Source organism: Trichomycterus rosablanca, chromosome 17 (genome assembly GCF_030014385.1).
Source record: "Trichomycterus rosablanca isolate fTriRos1 chromosome 17, fTriRos1.hap1, whole genome shotgun sequence".
In the NCBI taxonomy this organism is placed as follows: domain Eukaryota; kingdom Metazoa; phylum Chordata; class Actinopteri; order Siluriformes; family Trichomycteridae; genus Trichomycterus; species Trichomycterus rosablanca.
In genome coordinates this window covers 2,495,360-2,515,000 of record NC_086004.1, presented here as the reverse complement: position 1 = coordinate 2,515,000, position 19,641 = coordinate 2,495,360, and the positions used below count along the sequence as shown (strand labels likewise).

General features: G+C 46.0%; 1 protein-coding gene and 1 long non-coding RNA gene across 7 annotated transcripts in view; one reads left to right on the top strand and one right to left on the bottom strand.

Annotated features, from left to right (window-relative positions):
- ptprsa (protein tyrosine phosphatase receptor type Sa) overlaps positions 1–19,641 on the bottom strand; it is a 265,829-nt gene that overhangs the window by 190,453 nt on the left and 55,735 nt on the right. The window contains exon 1 of one of the 6 annotated variants that reach the window (XM_063012366.1): positions 9,795–9,932. The exons of the other annotated variants lie outside the window; for them this stretch is intronic. The gene's annotated coding sequence lies outside the window, so the exon portion shown is untranslated. Of the gene's footprint in view, positions 1–9,794; positions 9,933–19,641 lie in introns of those variants that run through there. 6 annotated transcript variants of the gene reach the window in all.
- LOC134331102 (uncharacterized) overlaps positions 9,219–19,641 on the top strand; it is a 29,295-nt gene continuing 18,872 nt past the window's right edge. The window contains exons 1-2 of the long non-coding RNA XR_010015104.1: positions 9,219–9,308; positions 9,421–9,486. This is a non-coding gene — a long non-coding RNA (uncharacterized LOC134331102). The remainder of the gene's footprint in view (positions 9,309–9,420; positions 9,487–19,641) is intronic.

Below are 19,641 nucleotides of genomic sequence, written 5' to 3'. Positions count from 1 at the left end.
TGTAAATAAATTCTCATTGATGTTTAATCTGTATAAAGGTGTAATTATACACGTGGAGTTTATTTGTATGTTCGGGCATCAGGGACAGTTTAACGTTTTCGGTACACGGAGGGAGACGTTAGCTGGCGTGCTAGCGGGTTGTGCCGCCTCAGCCCAGCTAACTGTGTTAGCTTAGCAAGCTAAAACCGCGTCTAAATAATCTGCCTTATGAATTCTATGTCTCATTAGATCCTCTCTACTGAGGCAGCTGATCAGGTATCTATGCTGAAAGGTAAGAGTAGAACCACAGAGGGGGTTAAATAAAAGCAGAAAGGTGTCGTTTGTATTTTTAAATAAGGATTTATTTATTTATTTATTTATCTTTGAAGAAGAAGAAGATTTGTGTTCATCCTCGACAAATCCTCACTTTTGTATCGGAAGCCGAACGCGGCTTTACGCTCCACTCGCGATCTTCTCACGTTACGAGAGTGGGGAATAAAAGTGCTGGAGTCAGTGGAACCGAGAGGAGCGGAAAACAAAACCCCTTCTTTTCTCGGGGGGGTCGATAGATAAAGCGTCGCCGTCACCGCCGCCGCCTCGGATGCCGTAATCTCGCGTATCGCCGTATCGTGCAGATTGCTGCGCCGCGGTTTCTTCTTCTCCCAGGCGGCATCACTTTTAAGTAGGATTATCTCCACCGACGCCGAGAGTTCATTTGTTTATTTAGTTCTTTTATTTTCTTTCCGATGATATTGAGTGCACAGGCGCTTTTGTGCCCCTTTGAAAAATAAAAAGGTTTTCCTCAGGCTGTATATAAAAGGAAAACGGGCGAGTCCGGGCACGAAGCAGCAAGTCGACGCTTCTCTTTTCAGCCAGGCTCGTCACACCCGCCTGAGCATCGTAGCCTGAAGTCAATCGACAGCCGCGACTTTCTTACCGAATCACCTCAGCAAACAAGCTCTGAGGGTGTCCGCGCCCGACTTGGGCGGGGTAGCCGAGTGCTTAAAGCCTTTCGCACCACTGATTCAGAGTTGTTCCGATTCGGGTGTCAGGAACGCTTTTCCGGTGACACGGAAAACAAAAAACGGCGGTAATTACTTGACCTGAGAACTGACCAGCGATGCGGCGCAATCCAAATGCCAACAAGAACAACTTGGTTAATTCGCCACCAAGCCAGGAAGGATTCCTCTAGAGGATCTAGAGTAGAACGCTGGCACACTACCGCCGAGATCCAAGGATTCAGGGCTCGAATCGCTGTGGCACTATTGGCAAGTGCTGGTTACAAAGCCTGGTCGTTGTGTACGTGCGCTCTCAGTACAGGTCCTAAACCGGTGTGGGTGGTGGTTGAAAAAGCCTGGTCGTTGGGAGGTGAATATGTCAGTGCGCCCTCAGTGCTGGTCCCAAGCCAGTAGTGGTCACTGGGAGGTGGATTTAAAGGTGCGCTCTTAGTGCTGGTCCCAAACCGGTGATGGTGGTACCTCATAAAGCCTGGTCACAGGAAGGTGAACTTTCAGTGCCCTCGCTATCAGTGCAGGTCCCAAACCAGTAGTGTTGGTGGTTGAAAAAGTCTGGTCGTTGGAAGGAGCACTTGTCATGCCATTGTGCTCGCAATGCTGGTCCCAAACCAGTAGTGGTAGTGGTGGCTGAAAAAGCCTGGTCGTTGGAAGGTGTACTTGTCGGTGCACTCTCAGTGCTGGTCCCAAGCCAATGGTGGTGGCTGATAAAATCTGGTCACTGGAAGGTGTACCTGTCAGTGCACTTTCAGTGCTGGTCAAACGCCGGTGGTGGCGGTGGCTGATAAAGCCTGGTCGTTGGAAGGTGTACTTGTCAGTGCGCTCTCAATGCAGGTCCCAAACCAATGGTGGTGGTGGTTGATAAAGTCTTGTCGTTGGGAGGTGCACTTGTCAGTGCGCTCTCAGTGCTGGTCCCAAACCAGTGGTGGTGGTGGCTGATAAAGCCTGGTCATTGGAAGGTGAACATTCAGTGCACTCTCACTCGGTGCTGGTCCCAAGCCAGTAGTGGTGTTGGTGGTTGAAAAAGCCTTGTCTTGTCGTTGGGAGATGAACTTGTAGGTGAACTTGTAGGTGCACTCTCACTCAGTGCTGGTCCCAAACTGGTAGTGGTGGCTTATAAAGCCTGGTCACTGGGAAGTGAGTATGTCAGTGTGCTCTCAATCAGTGCTGGTCCCAAACTGGTGGTGGTTGAAAATGCCTGGTCGTTGGGAGGTGCACTTGTAGGTGCGCTCTCAGTCAGCGCGGGTCCCAAACTGGTGGTGGTGGCTGAAAAAGCCTGGTCATTAAGAGGTGCACTTGTTAGTGCGCTTTTAGTTCTGGTCCCAAGCCAGTGTCCAGAAGACAGTGGTGGCTGATAAAGCCGGGTCGTTGGGAGGTGCACTTTTCAGTGCGCTCTCAGTGCAGGTCCCACGCCCGGATAGAAAGCAGGATTGAGTCATGTGAAGTATAAACCATGGCAAGTCATGGCAATAGATCATAGTGACCCACCCTGTGACCCTTGGCTTGTTTTGGGAAGGAATTTGCAGCCTTCGGTGCTTCACAAACCAGCATAACCATTTTTTTTTTTACCAGGTAATGCAGGATAAGAGAACTGAGTCTAATGACAACGTTCCTGCTTGTTTACGATCTGGTCCTAAACCAGGAGCTTCTCCAGCGGCGCTTAATCACACGGTGACAACCGCGCTAGTTAGAGGCTCGAGAACCCGGCGCTGCCTCGAGCGCGTCGTTTGTTGCCGTTCCCAATTACGCCAACATGCTTTTTATTGACAGGCAGATATTTACTCTATTTAACCCCAACTAGTCCTGATGGATGCTCCACTGTCCCCCGTCCCCCCGCGCTCGTTCCCCAGACTCCCAGAGGCCATGTTTTCATGCCTGCGTTACAAACAATTACACCCATCTATCACCCCCATGCACCCCCCACCGCTCCGTCAGCTGGGAGGCCACGCCCAATCCTACCAGATGTCCTCCGATTCGAATGCGAGGACAACAAAAGGCTCGGCTCCTGACAAATAAAAGCACTTGGACTGCCCGCAAACTTGCCCGCACCCTCCCCCAGGCCCCCGGGCTTCATACAAAAGCTGAAGGATTAGCCTCTTTTAGCAAAGAAGCACCCGCCATGCCCCAACCACCCCCCCCCCACACACACACACGCATACACACACAGCTTCAGATTCAAATCCAAACCCATAGTGACGGTAATGCCGTCCATTACGCCCCCACGGCTGGCTTCCAAACCAAGCAACAGCACAGGCAGCTTCAGACCAGCTTAAATCGACTCCCTATTAATGTTCACGATCACTGACGAGTCGCTTCCATCCATAAAATCCATAAATATACAGACAGGCATTTTTTTTTGGGTTACAGTTACACTTCTAAGTGCTGTGAAGGAAAACATTGGTGCAAAGATGCGATAAAACCAGATGGTTGTGCTTAAATTTTGCTAAAAAAACAAAGCAGCACCAAAACAACAAGGCCAGAATATCGTATAACGATACTCAAAAAGTCAAATTCCGGCTTCAGATCTTAAATGTGACTTGGTGACACAGATGTGAGGCACAGGCCACGCGTCCTCGAAATTCCACTCTGAATTTAGAGCGCCACTCCGATGGGTTCCTCCAACAAGCGCTGGAACTCTGACCGCTCCTCCACAGGAGATATAAGCCAGACGCTCTGCTCTCCCCCGAAGTGAGGAACAAATGGTCGGATCACATATGGCCCCCGCGACCTCCAGGCGTATAGGATGGACTCTCTCAGACGCTCCCGAGCTCCATAACTTAGCCCGTGCTGGGTTTATGACGGGCCTGCATTGTCCTGACGCTCCATCGGGCGGCTACACCAGCTGGTCATCGCGTATGAAACTCCGACTGCAGGCCGAGTGAAGAGCAATCAACAAGCTGCCACCCCCCCCCCCCCCCCCCCCCCCCCCCTCTGAAAGGAGAGGGCAGAAGGACTGGCGCGGGATCGGGGTGCGGAGCGGATTTAGGCCGAGAACGTTCGGCTTTACGGACGCGGTCGACGTGCGGTGCTTTATGTGGAGCTTTATCAGGCCGCCTCAGGACCGGAGATCGGCGGCCAGTCACTTCACATCCGCGTCCTCGTGCGGGCGAGCCGCCAAAGAGGAGGATGAAATTAAACTAGCGGGATCAATCCTGTCGTCTGAGACGGCCACTGTAGCTCTGCGCCTTATCTTCTCAGAGCCGCTAACCCGACGGACCCCGCGTCGCGGGCGGCGCCTCCTCTATACGAGCGAGTAAATATCATTCCGCCGACTTTACGAGATGTTATTTCATTCTGGGTTTGAAACCAGCGAGTACGAGACCATACCTGACATTCAGGTCTCGGCTTTTCCAGATTTTCTTACAGATACTAATGCTAACATCACATCGCTGAGCAAACTGCTACCGCGAGGCTGGCGTTTACCTTCACAGAAAACAACAGACAGTATTGAAGGTTTAATTACGTGCAGTTTAAAACAAATATTCTCTGCACTTCATGAACCTTTATATCGTCAATCAAAGGGTGAATTCGATCTTACTAAAGAGCTACAACCATACGACAAGTGATTATAGGAACTAAAATGTGAAGTTGTCATACACCGATCAGCCATAACATTAAAATCACCTCCTTGTTTCTACACTCACTGTCTATTTTATCAGCTCCACTTACCATATAGAAGCACTTTGTAGTTCACTGTCACTGCTGGACTGAGAATAGTCCACCAACCAAAAAAACATCCAGCCTCCTGTGACCACTGATGAAGGTCTAGAAGATGACCGACTCAAACAGCAGCAATAGATGAGCGATCGTCTCTGACTTTACATCTACAAGGTGGACCGACTAGGTAGGAGTGTCTGATAGAGTGGACAGTGAGTGGACACGGTGTTTAAAAACTCCAGCAGCGCTGCTGTGTCTGATCCACTCATACCAGCACAACACACACTAACACACCAGCACCATGTCAGTGTCACTGCAGTGCTGAGAATGATCCACCACCTAAATAATACCTGCACTGTGGTGGTCCTGTAGGGGTCCTGACCATTGAAGAACAGGGTGAAAGCAAGTTAAAAAAAGTATGTAGAGAAACAGATGGACAACAGTCAGTAATTGTAGAACTACAAAGTGCTTCTATATGGTAAGTGGAGCTGATAAAATGGACAGTGAGGGTAGAAACAAGGAGGTGATTTTAATGTTATGGCTGATCGGTGTATAAACAATTTGTTTCATTGGCGCCACTTTGAAAAGATAGGAGAGGTCAAACTACATTTAGGTCAGCGGCGAGCAGTAAAAACTGAGACGTAAGAAAATAAAAAAACTGAAGTGAGTTCATGCACCTTTACACCTTTGATTAGAAAGATCATTAAATCTTATTAAAGAGCTACAACGGCGCGATAAGCGATTCCAGGATCTAAAATGTGAACTCGCTGTTTATTGTGCTAGATTTGTAGCTTTTGACTACATCATATAAACAACTTCTCTCATTGGCGGCGACAAACTGGGTCACAGCTCAATCGGATCGAACTTTAAGGTCAGCGGCGAGCGGTAAAAACCGAGCATCGAAGGGTCAGATCTGCACAAGGTTCCATGGAACACAATGGCACAGCCGATCGAGCAGCCTTACGTTTACATTTTCAGCAGACGCTTTTATCCAAAGCGACTTACAGTTGTGACTGAACACAATTTTGAGCAATTGAGGGTTAAGGGCCTTGCTCAGGGGTCCAACAGTGGCAACTTGGCGGTGGTGGGGCTTGAACCGGCAACCTCCTGGTTACTAGTCCAGTACCTTAACCGCTGAGCTACCACTGCCCTGTCAATGATGTTTTAATCAATAAATTAAATCTGACCTACAGTTCTGTCTACTACGTTTTTCAAATGTTTCTAGACAAAATACAGGAACATTTGTCCAAATGATGGACCGTCAGAGGTACTGGTGTCTCAAAAACACAAGACTAGACAGCCTACCACCAAGCAAAACATAAATAATACAAAAATCCACTAATGTTCTTGTTCAAGGTGCGTTTCTACCTACTGTTAGACCCGCAGCGACCTTGTTCCTTTGAAAAGTAAAGCAAATGACAAGACTCTGGGAATCCTGGTGTGCCCGGGGCCCAAGGATGTCGTGTTTAGATTGGCAGATATTCACAAAAACTGAAGCTTTACTAACAAAATCAGGTCCAAAATGAGAGAAAAAGGAAAAGCGGCGACTGGGAGAAAAAACCATTGGCATAAAAACAATCTGTCAAGTAAATGCTTTCACCGAACGTTCGCCCTTGGAGGTGCAATGCTGTTACCTCTCTAACGGACCTGAGCAAATGGAAGCCGTAGAGCCATTAGCTCAGCGGGCTGCTGCGGGAGCAGGACGACCGATTTCAAAGACGGAACGCCCGTTCTTTTTTTTTTACCCGCAGACAAATTGCACCCACCCAGCGCTGGAGAGCACCGATTTAGCACTCAGGACAAATTAAGAGGAATAAACACAATTAGCTGGCAAAGCAGATGCTCTGGCGTACGTACGTACATACATGCGTCTCTCTTTTCCTTTCCTTCTCTGGCGTGTTGATTCTACGAGGCGGCTTGACGGAGCCTCCATCAACGTTTCCGCCGCTCAAGACAAACGCTGGTAATCAGTAAACTCGGGCTGGCGCACACAGTACTCTCATTTTATCTGTGATCGAGCTGGCAAACCTCCTGCAAAGCTCGCAGTAACAACCCCGAAGAGTTGGAGCTGCTTTCTCAGCCTTCGTAATTGTTTGTTTTGATAGTTCGGTGTGATTTCTGGATTAGTGCTTCCTGACTGGCGGGTCATCCGGAGATCAGGGTCATGCTTTAGCGTCAATACGCAATTGCAAACTGCTGATATATGTAAAGCAAAAACACTATAGACAGCTGATGCCTGTGTCGAGATGAACGTGAGCTGTCTCGAAATACGTCCACATTGTTAACTTTACAATCAATAATAATAAAATAAAATAAGCTCCGATTTTTATACCAACCACCAAAAACAAAGTATTTTTCTCTCTGCTTGTTGGCAGAAAATGTCAACACGGTCCATTCTGTCAACAGACCAAGTACTTTAGATCACGTGTCAGACTCAAGGCCCGCGGGCCAAATCCAGCCCACCACGTCATTTTATGTGGCCGCAAGAGCTTAAAAAGACGCATGATTGTCTTAAAATACGCTGTAAAATCGTACATAAACTGCATCTCCCACAATGCGTGCCGATTTTGTGACCCACCACTAGATGTCAGTGTTTCCACATCAGCGTTTAACTGAGGCGGTTTTCCAACAAGTGATGCTGAGAAATATTTACAAATAATCCCAAAATGTCCAAGAAAGAAAAAATTTAAGCAGAAGGAAGGTATGTAAATGAAAGATGGGAAAGTGAAAACAAAATTGTGCTTCAAGAAGAGAAACCGGTACGTCTCTTGTTATGAGGCTGTGTCTGTGGTAAAGGAGGACAATATAAATGTATATATATATTATAAATATACAGTATGTATATACAGATATGTTACAATCTGCCCTTTGAGGGACACCGTAATGCTGACGTGGCCCTCTGTGAAAATGAGTTTGACACCCCTGCTTTAGATGGACCCAACCATGATAGACACCAAACCATGAGCTTGTTGGGTACCAAATTCCAAAACCATTAGCATAAAGACGGAGTTGTTCCTTCCTTTGTGACTATAACAACCCGCACTCCTATGGAAAGGCTTTCCGCGAGGTTTCGGAGCGTTCCTGTGGCCGTTTCAACCGATTCAACCAAAACAGCATTTTAAACAAATGAGACAAGAAGTCTTGACTTGCAAATAACATTCAAGTTCCAACGTCCCACCATCCTGAAGGACATTTTAGCTTTGTGCAGTGAAACAAACAAGGCCTTGTATTTATATACATATTTATGGCTATATAGTGTACAAAGACTGTTGTGTAATTGTTAGCCTGTATAACAAAAAGAAATTAATATGTATTGACCTAATGTATTTAAAAAATAATAATAATATAGTACTTAATTTTACTACCTAGCAGGAAAGGCAAATTCCTAGTATATACTAGCATACTAAATAGTACGCCTCCGCTGTAGTTACATACTTCAAAAAAGTACACAATAACATACTACGTAGTACGGTAGTATGCATAATTTATATGTAGTCGTGGAGACCGGCCGGTGAGAAAGCGACAGTTGGTGCTGGCTGCGTTCCATACTTCCACCCTACCATACTGAATAGTATGCTTAATTTGAAACCACATTTTGGGCAAGGCACTGATTTGGCATACTATGTAGTACGGTAGTATGCGGTTGAGCCAACAAAGCTAAAAAGCTAACTATGTACGTTTTGGATTAATTGTCTACACTTGCACTTTATAAACTGTCTTAACTTTGTACAAAAGAAAACAACTAAAAAACCACAAGCGTTACCAGTACTAAACATACAAAGGTGAAGTGTGGAATCAAATTTCAGCGTACTACCATACTAAACAGTACGCATTCGTATTAGTAACGTGTACAAATATAAGTACGCAAAGGCGTACTACTTAGTACGGTAGTATGCATATTTCCCATGTAGCCATGGTGACCTGTGAGAAGGCGACCGTTGGTGCTATTTTAAAACCCTGGCTGCGTTCCATACTACACTACCGTACTAAGTAGTATGCATTATCAGTAACGACATAATAGCTGATGGACCGATTTGGCATACTATGTAGTACGGTAGTATGCGACTATTTCGACCCTGGATAAAGCCAAAGATGTATACTTAGTCTCTTTTTTAGGTTTTATTTCCTTAACGGGCACTTTTCCAAGTGTTTTGACTCTGTAATGTTGTGTTGCAGATTAGGAAATCAGTCTTATTACGGATAAAATAAGAATTGAAAAGAATATTTGGCATACTATGTAGTACGGTAGTATGCGGTTGAGCCAACAAAGCTAAGAAGCTCAATATGTATGTGTACACCGTCTCCTTTCGTTTCGTCTCATTCTCTACACTTGCACTTTAGAAACTGTCTTAATTTTAAAACTTTGTACAAAATCACAAGCGTCACTGGTACTAAACATACAAAGGTGAAGTGTGGAATCAAATTTCAGCGTACTACCATACTAAACAGTACGTATTAGTAACGTGTAAAGAATAAGTACGTACTTAGTACGGTAGTATGCATATTTCCCATGTAGCCATGGTGACCTGTGAGAAGGCGACCGTTGGTGCTATTTTAAAACCCTGGCGGCGTTCAATACTACACTATCGTACTAAATAGTATGCATTATCAGTAACGACATAATAGCTGATGGACTGATTTGGCATACTATGTGATAAGGTAGTATGCGACTATTTCGACCCTGGATAAAGCCAAAGATGTATACTTAAAGGTTTTATTTCCTTAACCGGGACTTTTCTAAGTGTTTTGACTTTGTAAGGTTGTGTTGCAGATTAGGAAATCAGTCTTACTACGGATAAAAAAAGAATTGAGAAGAATACCGGCTTAAAACTAAAAGGTAAGTACAAATATTAGCAGATATGCAAGAAGCATAGTTATAAAAGTGTATAAAACAGGCAGATTCGGTTAATACAACTTTTGCAAACAAACACCAGATGAATAAAGTACAATAATCGCTGCTATTTTCGCTGCAGATGATACATTTGCTTTGTTTAGTCTATATATTTAACCCTAGCCTTTATAATAATAATAATAATAATAAGCTCAGATGTATCAGTGATATGCATGAATGATCCCAAGTTCTGTTCATTCAGCTTCACAAACCAAAAAAAACAGTAAACAAAGCCTAAATAAATCCAGACTTACCGAAGCGCACTTCTTATCCCGGTATAAACCTCCAGACCGAACTGGAACAACCGAAACGGTAAAGATTTATTCCCAAATGCGCTTTAAGTTGCATCCATGAACGAGAAAAAAATCCACTCGCACCCCGAGTTGCTCTAAAACTTTGGATGAACGGATGAAATCTGGGCTCTTCCTCGGTCCTGCATGACTTTAAATCATCCCGATGATCCACATGCACCGTGAACACCGAAATAAATCCGGTACAGACGCAAATCCTGGGGAAAAGTTTGATTCCACCCGGTTAAAAGCGTTTTGTAGGTCCGTTATGTGTCCACGTCCGAGCACTTTTCTTCAGGTTGTGAATCCTGGTTGGGGGTGGAGAGACTGGGGGAGGGGGGGAGGGGGGGGGGGGGGCTTTGGTCTTTCTTACCCCCCTTTCCTAAATAACAAAAAACACCTCCGAGGGGAACGACGCCACCCAGCGGAGTCAGAGCTGTGTGTAGTACTGTAGTAGCACCAGCATTTTCACCAGTGCTTCACCAGTGCATCCAAATATATACTGTAGATATACTTTATTTGTCATATATACACATACAGTGTACAGTACAATGAAATTATTTCTTCGTATATCCCATCTTGTTTGGAAGCTGGGGTCAGAGCGCAGGGTCAGCCATCGTACGGCGCCCCTGGGGCAGATAGGGTTAAGGGGGCCTTGCTCAAGGACCCAACAGTGGCTGCATAGCAGAGCAGAGCAGAGACTGGATTTGAACCGCCAATCTTCCGGTTGATAGCCCAAAGCTCTACCCACTAGGCTACCACTATCCCTAAACGTGAGTGGACCGTATGGGGATATACTGTACATATACACACTATATGGCTAAAAGTATCTGGACGCCTGACCATGAGCTTGTTAGACATTCCCATTTTAAAAACAAACGATATTAAATAAACAGTGACCACTCTGTGATCTGGGAAGGTATTTATTTATCAGCCATAACATTAAAACCACCTCCTTGTTTCTACACTCACTGTCCATTTTATCAGCTCCACTTACCATATAGAAGCACTTTGTAGTTCTACAATTACTGACTGTAGTCTATCTTTTTTAACATGCTTTCACCCTGTTCTTCAGTGGTCAGGACCCCCACAGGACCACCAGAGAGCAGGTATTATTTAGGTGGTGGATCATTCTCAGCACTGCAGTGACACTGACATGGTGGTGGTGTGTTAGTGTGTGTTGTTGCTGGTATGAGTGGATCAGACACAGCAGCGCTGCTGGAGTTTTTAAATACCGTGTCCACTCACTGTCCACTCTATTAGACACTCCTACCTAGTCGGTCCACCTTGTAGATGTAAAGTCAGAGACGATCGCTCATCTATTGCTGCTGTTTGAGTCGGTCATCTTCTAGACCTTCATCAGTGGTCACAGGACGCTGCCCACGGGGTGCTGTTGGCAGGATATTTTTGGTTGGTGGACTATTCTCAGTCCAGCAGTGACAGTGAGGTGTTTAAAAACCCCAGCAGCGCTGCTGTGTCTTATCCACTCATACCAGCACAACACACACTAACACACCACCACCATGTCAGTGTCGCTGCAATGCTGAGAATGATCCACCACCTAAATAATACCTGCTCTGTGGGGGTCCTGTGGGGGTCCTGACCATTGAAGAACAGCATGAAAGTGGGCCAACAAAGCATGCAGAGAAACAGGCGGACTACAGTCAGTAATTGTAGAACTACAAAGTGCTTCTATATGGTAAGTGGAGCTGATAAAATGGACAGTGGATGTGGTTTTAATGTTATGGCTGATCAGTGTACATACTTCAAGTTGTGGTGGTACATACTGTATGTCCGACAAGCTCACGGTCAGGTGTCCGAATACTTTTGTGTGCATTACTAATACAGCCACGTTGCACTAAAAAACACAGTCACGGTTCTGCAAGAGAACTAAACAGTTCTACAAGGCCTTGACCAGGACGAGTGGTTAAAATGACCAGTTTCAGCAGCTGTGTAAACTTCAGCTTAAAACATAGCTGTAGCATAATCCAGCGTATGGACGAGACATTTAGAGAAGCCATTGTTGTGCCCAAACAATGCCCGGGTGCAGCAGGTGTGTTTGTTTTTTCAACAATACACCGGATAAAAAATAGCCAAATGAATCGCAGTGGTGTAACACGAAACCTTTTATCTGTTATTCAGAACAGAGCACGCAGTAATCCTGCACTGCAGTAATAGTTGCACATTATGCTATGACCGTGGCATGACGGGAATAAAATATCGAGGAGAGCGAGAGCGGGCGATCGATCGATATTCCCTCCAGCGCCGAATCAAAGCAGTGGGAGGCAGAGTGCAGGGCGATCTTCAAAGCTGCGAATGTGTGATGCTTGTAGCTAAACCTCAGGGACCTTCGCTGGGTCAGGCAGAAAAACAACACTGCTAACTTTCACTGATACTATCTGCTGGTGCTTCCGGATTCGAGGGAGGGCGTCGACATACCCCGTCCGTACTGTCGGAAATCAAACTGCGGCGCGAAGCGTCCAAAATCCAAAACCCCTCTCGTTTACTCACGCTGTTCATTCATTCATTATGAACTGAATCCTTTGATGCACTAGCTATGACTAAGCCCTGGGTTCGAACCTCAGCGGTGCTACCAGCCTGGTCTGATCCTCAACAGACAGGCCGGATGAGGTGTAGCAATGGCACCAAAGGAGCCCTGGGTCCTCCTCGTCCAGCATGGGTCGACAATGCAACTGTGAAACCGGAGCCCCCGGAGGAAACCCACACGGACACGGGGAGAACATGCAAACTCCACACAGAAAGGACCCGGACCGCCGCGCCTGGGGATCGAACCCAGGACCTTCTTGCTGTGAGGCGAGGCGACAGTGCTATCCACAGAGCCACCATGCCACCCCGAACACCTTGCAACTATGAAACCGGAGCCCCCGGAGGAAACCCACACGGACACGGGGAGAACATGCAAACTCTACACAGAAAGGACCCGGGCCAATCCAACTGGGAATCGAACCCAGGACCTTCTTGCTGTGAGGCGAGGCGACAGTGCTACTCACAGTGCCACCTTTGTACACCTTGATGTGAGTATGATTAGCAGTAGGACGGAGATCCACTAATGGTGTTATGTGCCAAAATATATATATATAGCTATCTGAGTTTGGCTATGTCTAAGACTTGGCACAGTGTTTATGCCAGATGCCCTTGCTAACACAGTTCTGTTATTTTTATCCAGGCTTGGGACAAGTGCACCTCTTAATGGCTTGGCTGTTTTGGTCATCCCCGCTTCTCTGATATTAGCCAATCACGTCTGTGCAGATGCCTGACCGGCCGATAGCACAGCTGAGATTCGAACCCAGCGGTAGTGGGCTTGCAAACTTGCGTACTCCACCCGAGCGCCAAATATCAGATTTGCTTGTGGATGTGAAAGTGTGTAGCCTGTAGGGAAACTAGCCATACGATACTATTGAGCACGGTTGCCAAGTCTGCAAATATTAAATCAGTCTCAGTGTCAGTTAACCAGTACGGGTTCGGGTGATGTTGCCAGCGTGGACGTAGGCTTGGACGTAGGATACTAGTCCTTATTTAAAAGATAAGGTGATGTGAGACGGCGTAAAGGTAAAGAGCTAATCAATAGGAGTGTCTTCTAAAAGCGCCTCTGCGGTTTTCATTCGGATCTTCTCAGCGCCTCTTATTCACACCTGCCTGATTTAATCAGACGAATAAATCTCCGACTTTCCTCGACAGCTCTGTCCCCAGGTGTCGAGCAGAGCTTAGCATGGTAAATTCAGCCGGCTGTAGAGACGGAGTGTGTGGGAAATGATAAAGCAGCACTTATTGCTCGACAAGGCCAATCCATAAGGGTGTAATGAGCCTTGTATACCGAGAGTCTTTATACACACTGCCTACTGACTCGCTCGCTGTGTGTGTGTGTGTGTGTGTGTGTGTGTGTGAGTGTAAGTGTGTGGGTGGGTGTGTGTGTGCTTGTGTGTGTAGAAAGCTCTAAAATACATACAGTATATAAGCATACAGAGCCGTTATTTAGTTATTCAAGGCCAAAAGTATGTATACAGCTCTTCTAATGATAGGTTTGGGCATTGCAAAGCTGTGGCGACTCTATTTTTGTGGTACAAAGTTCACTCTTCCTGTTCCAGTATGACCGTACCTCTGTGCAGAAAGCCCACAAAGACATACACCGATCAGCCATAACATTAAAACCACCTCCTTGTTACTACGCTCACTGTCCATTTTATCAGCTCCACTTGCCATGTAGAAGCTCTTTCAAGAAGTTCTACAATTACTGACTGTAGTCCATCTGTTTCTCACCCTGTTCTTCAATGGTCAGGACCCCCCACAGGACCACCACAGAGCAGGTATTATCTGGACGGTGGATCATTCTCAGCACTGCAGTGACACTGACATGGTGGTGGTGTGTTAGTGTGTGTTGTGCTGGTATGAGTAAATCAGACACAGCAGCGCTGCTGGAGTTTTTAAACCCCTCACTGTCACACTGCTGGACTGAGAATAGTCCACCAACCTAAAACATCCAGCCAACAGCGCCCCGTGGGCAGCGTCCTGTGACCACCGATGAAGGTCTAGAAGATGACCGACTCAAACAGCAGCAATAGATAAGCGATCGTCTCTGACTTTACATCTACAAGGTGGACCGACTAGGTAGGAGTGTCCAAGAGTGGACAGTGAGTGGACACGGTATTTACTGCAGTACTAAGAATGATCCAGCACCTAAATAATAGCTGCTCTGTGGTGGTCCTGACCATTGAAGAGCAGGATTGAAGAACAGCAGGGTAAAAAGGTATGTAGAGAAACAGACAGACTACAGTCACTAATTGTAGAACTACAAAGGGCTTCTATATGGTAAGTGGAGCTGATAACATGGACAGTGAGTGTACATGAGGGAACTCCGGCGGTTTGTACAGAGCCCTGACCTCGACCCCATAGAACATTTTAATAGAACGCCTTTATTTGTCATATATACATATACAGGTGTACAGGTTCAACCATTAATGTAGCTGTGCTGTGTAATGTAGCATCTATTTATTCTATCATTTAATTTAGGAGTGTAATTTACTTTAATTATCCGTGAAATCCGTGATTTTCCTGTGAATTTAGTAGCGTGTTAATTATCACCAACGCCTGTGTTTGCCGAATTGGCACAAATGACCACAGACACATTTCCAAAATATGTAAAATATCTAATGAGGAGAATGGGACCTGGAGGTGGAATTGTAGGTGGGAAGCTCAGCTTCAGCTCTGGTTTGGATTCCGCCGCACACGCTGGCTGTTTTACACAAACGCACCAGCCAAATCTAAATCCATCCCAGAACATTTCATGAATCTGCATCCACAGAAAGAAGTCGATAATCACGAACCCGCGGTGCACCGCGCCTCCTCATCAGCGGCCCCTGCGTTCCTATTCTCAGCTCTTAAAACCAGCTCACTCTTTTTGCTAAGTTCACAGATGTGACGCGCGAGGCTTTTCCAGCCCGTATGGCCGCGTTCACGAACGTGCTTCGGTTTCCTGGAACTATCGAGTCAGGTCTGAACCTGGCGTAGGAACAGGACGTGAGAAATCAGAATGCAGACGGTGACAGACAGAGCCTTCTGGCAATGTTTTTATCGAGACGATGTATACAAGCGTTCAAGTACTGATGGATTTCGGATAAACAGCCGTCTCTTTATCCATTTGCTCATTTTCACCACCTGCTTCATTCTGATCAGGGTCATGGTGGGTCCAGAACCACCTACTCATTCTCTCACTCAAACTTAGAGGTCATTTAGTCCACCTTCTGCATGTTTTTAGGATGCTTTTTAGGATGTTACCGCACGTCACTCACCAGCTGCACCACCAGGTCACCCTCAAACGTGATTTTTTAATTAATTAAATGTGATTTTTTAAAATTATAATCTCCAGCATCAAAGATTAATTATAATTATGAATTATTTAAACGTTTGAGGAAAAATAACTTCATTATTTATCTCATCTTCACTAACTGCTAAGTTCAAAGAATGTTACAGAAACAGTAGGAGCAAGTGAATCCTGGACAGGGTGTCAATACACTCACTCACTCACTGAATCACTGAATCACTCACTCACTCACTGAATCACTCACTCATCAACTGAATCACTCACTCAATCACTGAATCACTCACTCACTCACTGAATCACTCACTGAATCACTGAATCACTCACTCACTCACTGAATCACTCACTCATCAACTGAATCACTCACTCAATCACTGAATCACTCACTCACTCACTCACTGAATCACTGAATCACTCACTCACTCACTGAATCACTCACTCACTCACTCACTGAATCACTCATCAACTGAATCACTCACTCAATCACTCACTCACTCACTCACTCATTAACTGAATCACTCACTCACTCACTCACTGAATCACTCACTGCATCACTCACTGAATCACTCACTGAACCACTCATTCACTCACTGAATCACTCACTCCCTCACTCCCTCACACACTTACTGAATCACTCACTCACACACTGAATCGCTCACGCACTGAATCAATCACTTACTGAATTACTCATTCAACCACTCACACACTCACTAAATCACTTACTGATTCACTAAATCACTCAATCACTCACTAAATCACTCACTGAATCCCTCACTCACACACTGAATCGCTCACGCACTGAATCAATCACTTACTGAATCACTCACTCAACCACTCACACACTCACTAAATCACTTACTGATTCACTAAATCACTCAATCACTCACTGAATCACTCACTTACACACTGAATTGCTCACGCACTGAATCAATCACTTACTGAATCACTCACTCAACCACTCACACACTCACTAAATCACTTACTGATTCACTAAATCACTCAATCACTCACTAAATCACTCACTGAATCCCTCACTCACACACTGAATCGCTCACGCACTGAATCAATCACTTACTGAATCACTCACTCAACCACTCACACACTCACTAAATCACTTACTGATTCACTAAATCACTCACTCACGCACTGAATCAATCACTTACTAAATCACTTACTGAATCACTCATCAACTGAAATGTATATAAAAAGAATCAAAAGAAATGTATATAAATATGAGCCAAAACATTAGAACCATCAGCTTAATACACTGTCAAAACAGCTCAGTCAGAGACTCTACACGGCATCTGAAGGGTTCCTGAAGGATCTGGAACAAGAACAACAGTGCATCCTGGGTAAACGATGCACATGTGCCAGGCTCTCCTGGTTTGGAGAAAACAGAATGTATTGGACCAGTCCACCTTCTTCTGTAGCTACGATGTCCAGTTCTGATGCCTGTTAGCCAGTTGTAGATGCTTTTAACAGATGCTTTCTACAGATCAGCAGCCACAGTAGCTCTTCTCATCACTGTGTGTATCTGTGTTTCTTCATTGTTTGGTTAGTGTGGATATACAAACAGCAAGTCAGCAAACCATCAAACTGCTGTTTCCACCAGCAGCACAGATTCAGCAGGTGACATGCAGCAGAAGTTCACTTTAATTCTGCAAGTTTTACTGCTCCATTCTGCAAATCTCCAAGTGCGTCATCATCGCTCCCTTTCTCGCCCCCTTAGGCGACAGGTTCTCGATTTACAGACTCTCATTTCCAGGGTTGAAAGCAGCAAATTTCAGCGTTAAAGCAGATGAATTGCAGGAGCCTCGCATCGAGCCCTGAGGGACCCCCTTCCCCCCCCTTCAAAGGCCGTCCCTCAAACGCATTATCGTCCCTGACAGAAATTTCACTGGCTTTCATCTCTCAGCCCACCGCGCAGATAAGATGCACACGAATACACACGGTTCAGTCGCGCTGCAGGCAGGAAGAAAAGCGGACTGACAGCCATTAGAGCGCAACCGCTCGGCCTTATCTCACATCCGATAAGAATCTACCGAGCCGCGGCTCTGATTACCGATTCATTACGCCGACCGACACGAACGCAGACACGCAAAGACACAAAGACGGTAACGATACACGCGATAAAGACGTGATCCAACATTACAGACGTGTGTACGGGGTAAATGTTTGATCTACTGAACTCGGGTTCACGCTGTGTGATTTCAGTACCCGCATGATATAAGTACTCGTCTCACTAAATGAGATTTTATATTTTTTTACACTCAATTACACTCAATTATATTTTTTCACTCAATGAATCACTCACTCACTCACTGAATCACTCACTCACTCACTGGATCACTCACTCACTCAATGAATCACTGAATAACTCACTCACTGAATCACTCACTCACTGGATACCTCACTCAATGAATCACTCGCTCAATGAATCACTCGCTCAATGAATCACTTACTCACTGAATCACTCACTCAATGAATCACTCACTCACTAAATCACTAAATCACTCACTCATTCAATGAATCACCCACTCACTGAATCACTCACTCACTGAATCACTCACTCACTCCCTGACTCACTCACTGAATCACTCACTCACTGGATCCCTCACTCACTTACTGAATCACTCACTCACTGGATCCCTCACTCACTTACTGAATCACTCACTCACTGAATCACTCCCTCACTGAATCACTCCCTCACTGAATCTCTCACTCACTAACCCAAATAACCCTCAGCGCTGAAGGCAATTCCAGCATTCAGAGACTGGAGGAGACTGGGGGAGACTGGAGGATACTGAAGGAGGCTGGGGGAGACTGGGGGAGACTGGAGGATACTAGAGGAGACTGGAGAAGACTGGGGGAGACTGGAGGATACTGGAGGAGACTGGAGGAGACTGGAGGAGACTGGAGGAGACTGAAGGAGACTGGAGGAGACTAAAGGAGACTAAAGGAGAGTGGAGGATACTTAAGGAAAATGGAGGAGACTGAAGGAGACTGAAGGAGACTAAAGGAGACTGGAGGAGACTGGAGGATACTAAAGGAGACTGGATGAGACTGGAGGAGACTAAAGGATACTAAAGGAGACTGGAGAATACTTAAGGGAAATGGAGGAGACTGAAGGAGACTGAAGGAGACTAAAGAAGACTGGAGGATACTGAAGGAGACTGGATGAGACTGGAGGAGACTAAAGGAGACTGGAGGATACTTAAGGAGACTAGAGGAGACTGAAGGAGACTGGAGGATACTGAAGGAGACTGGAGGATACTGAAGGAGACTGGAGGATACTGGAGGAGACTGGAGGAGACTGAAGGAGACTGGAGATGGTTTGTTCCTCACTGTGTGGTGAGGATTCCTGACGTCACCTCCCAGCTCCCTGAAACCTGCTTCTAATCTGAGTCTCCTACAGGAAACACACAACCTACACCAAACAAAACACCTCCTCACTGTGCCATCTTCACATAGCTGCATGTGCATGGCATGAAGTATGGCATCAGAGCGAGAGAGAGAGAGAGAGAGAGAGAGAGCGAGAGAGAGCATGACAGGAGGGAAGGAAGTGAATGAAAGGCTCAAAGTGTCAGCGAGAACAAAATGGAGGGGTAAAAAAGCCAAGAAGCACTGAGCGTGAAATACAAAAGTGTGTGAGTGAGCAGACGAGTGTGTGTGTGTGTGTGTGTGTGTGTAGTGGAGAGTGTGTGTGTAGTGGAGTGTGTGTGTGTGTGTGTGGTGGAGTGTGTGTGTGTGGTGGAGTGTGGGCTGGTGAGCTGTTCCTCTTTGCAGTGCCTCTCTTGGCCTTATATGGACGGATTGAAGCGAGAGTCTCTAATGCTCTGTTTACCCGGCGGGTCAGAGGCCCGGCACAGTGCGGCACTGCCACACACACACACACACACACACACACACAGGATCACTTTGATTTAAAAGCTTCAGAAGCTTTGAATACTGGGTGGCACGGTGGCTCGGTGGGTA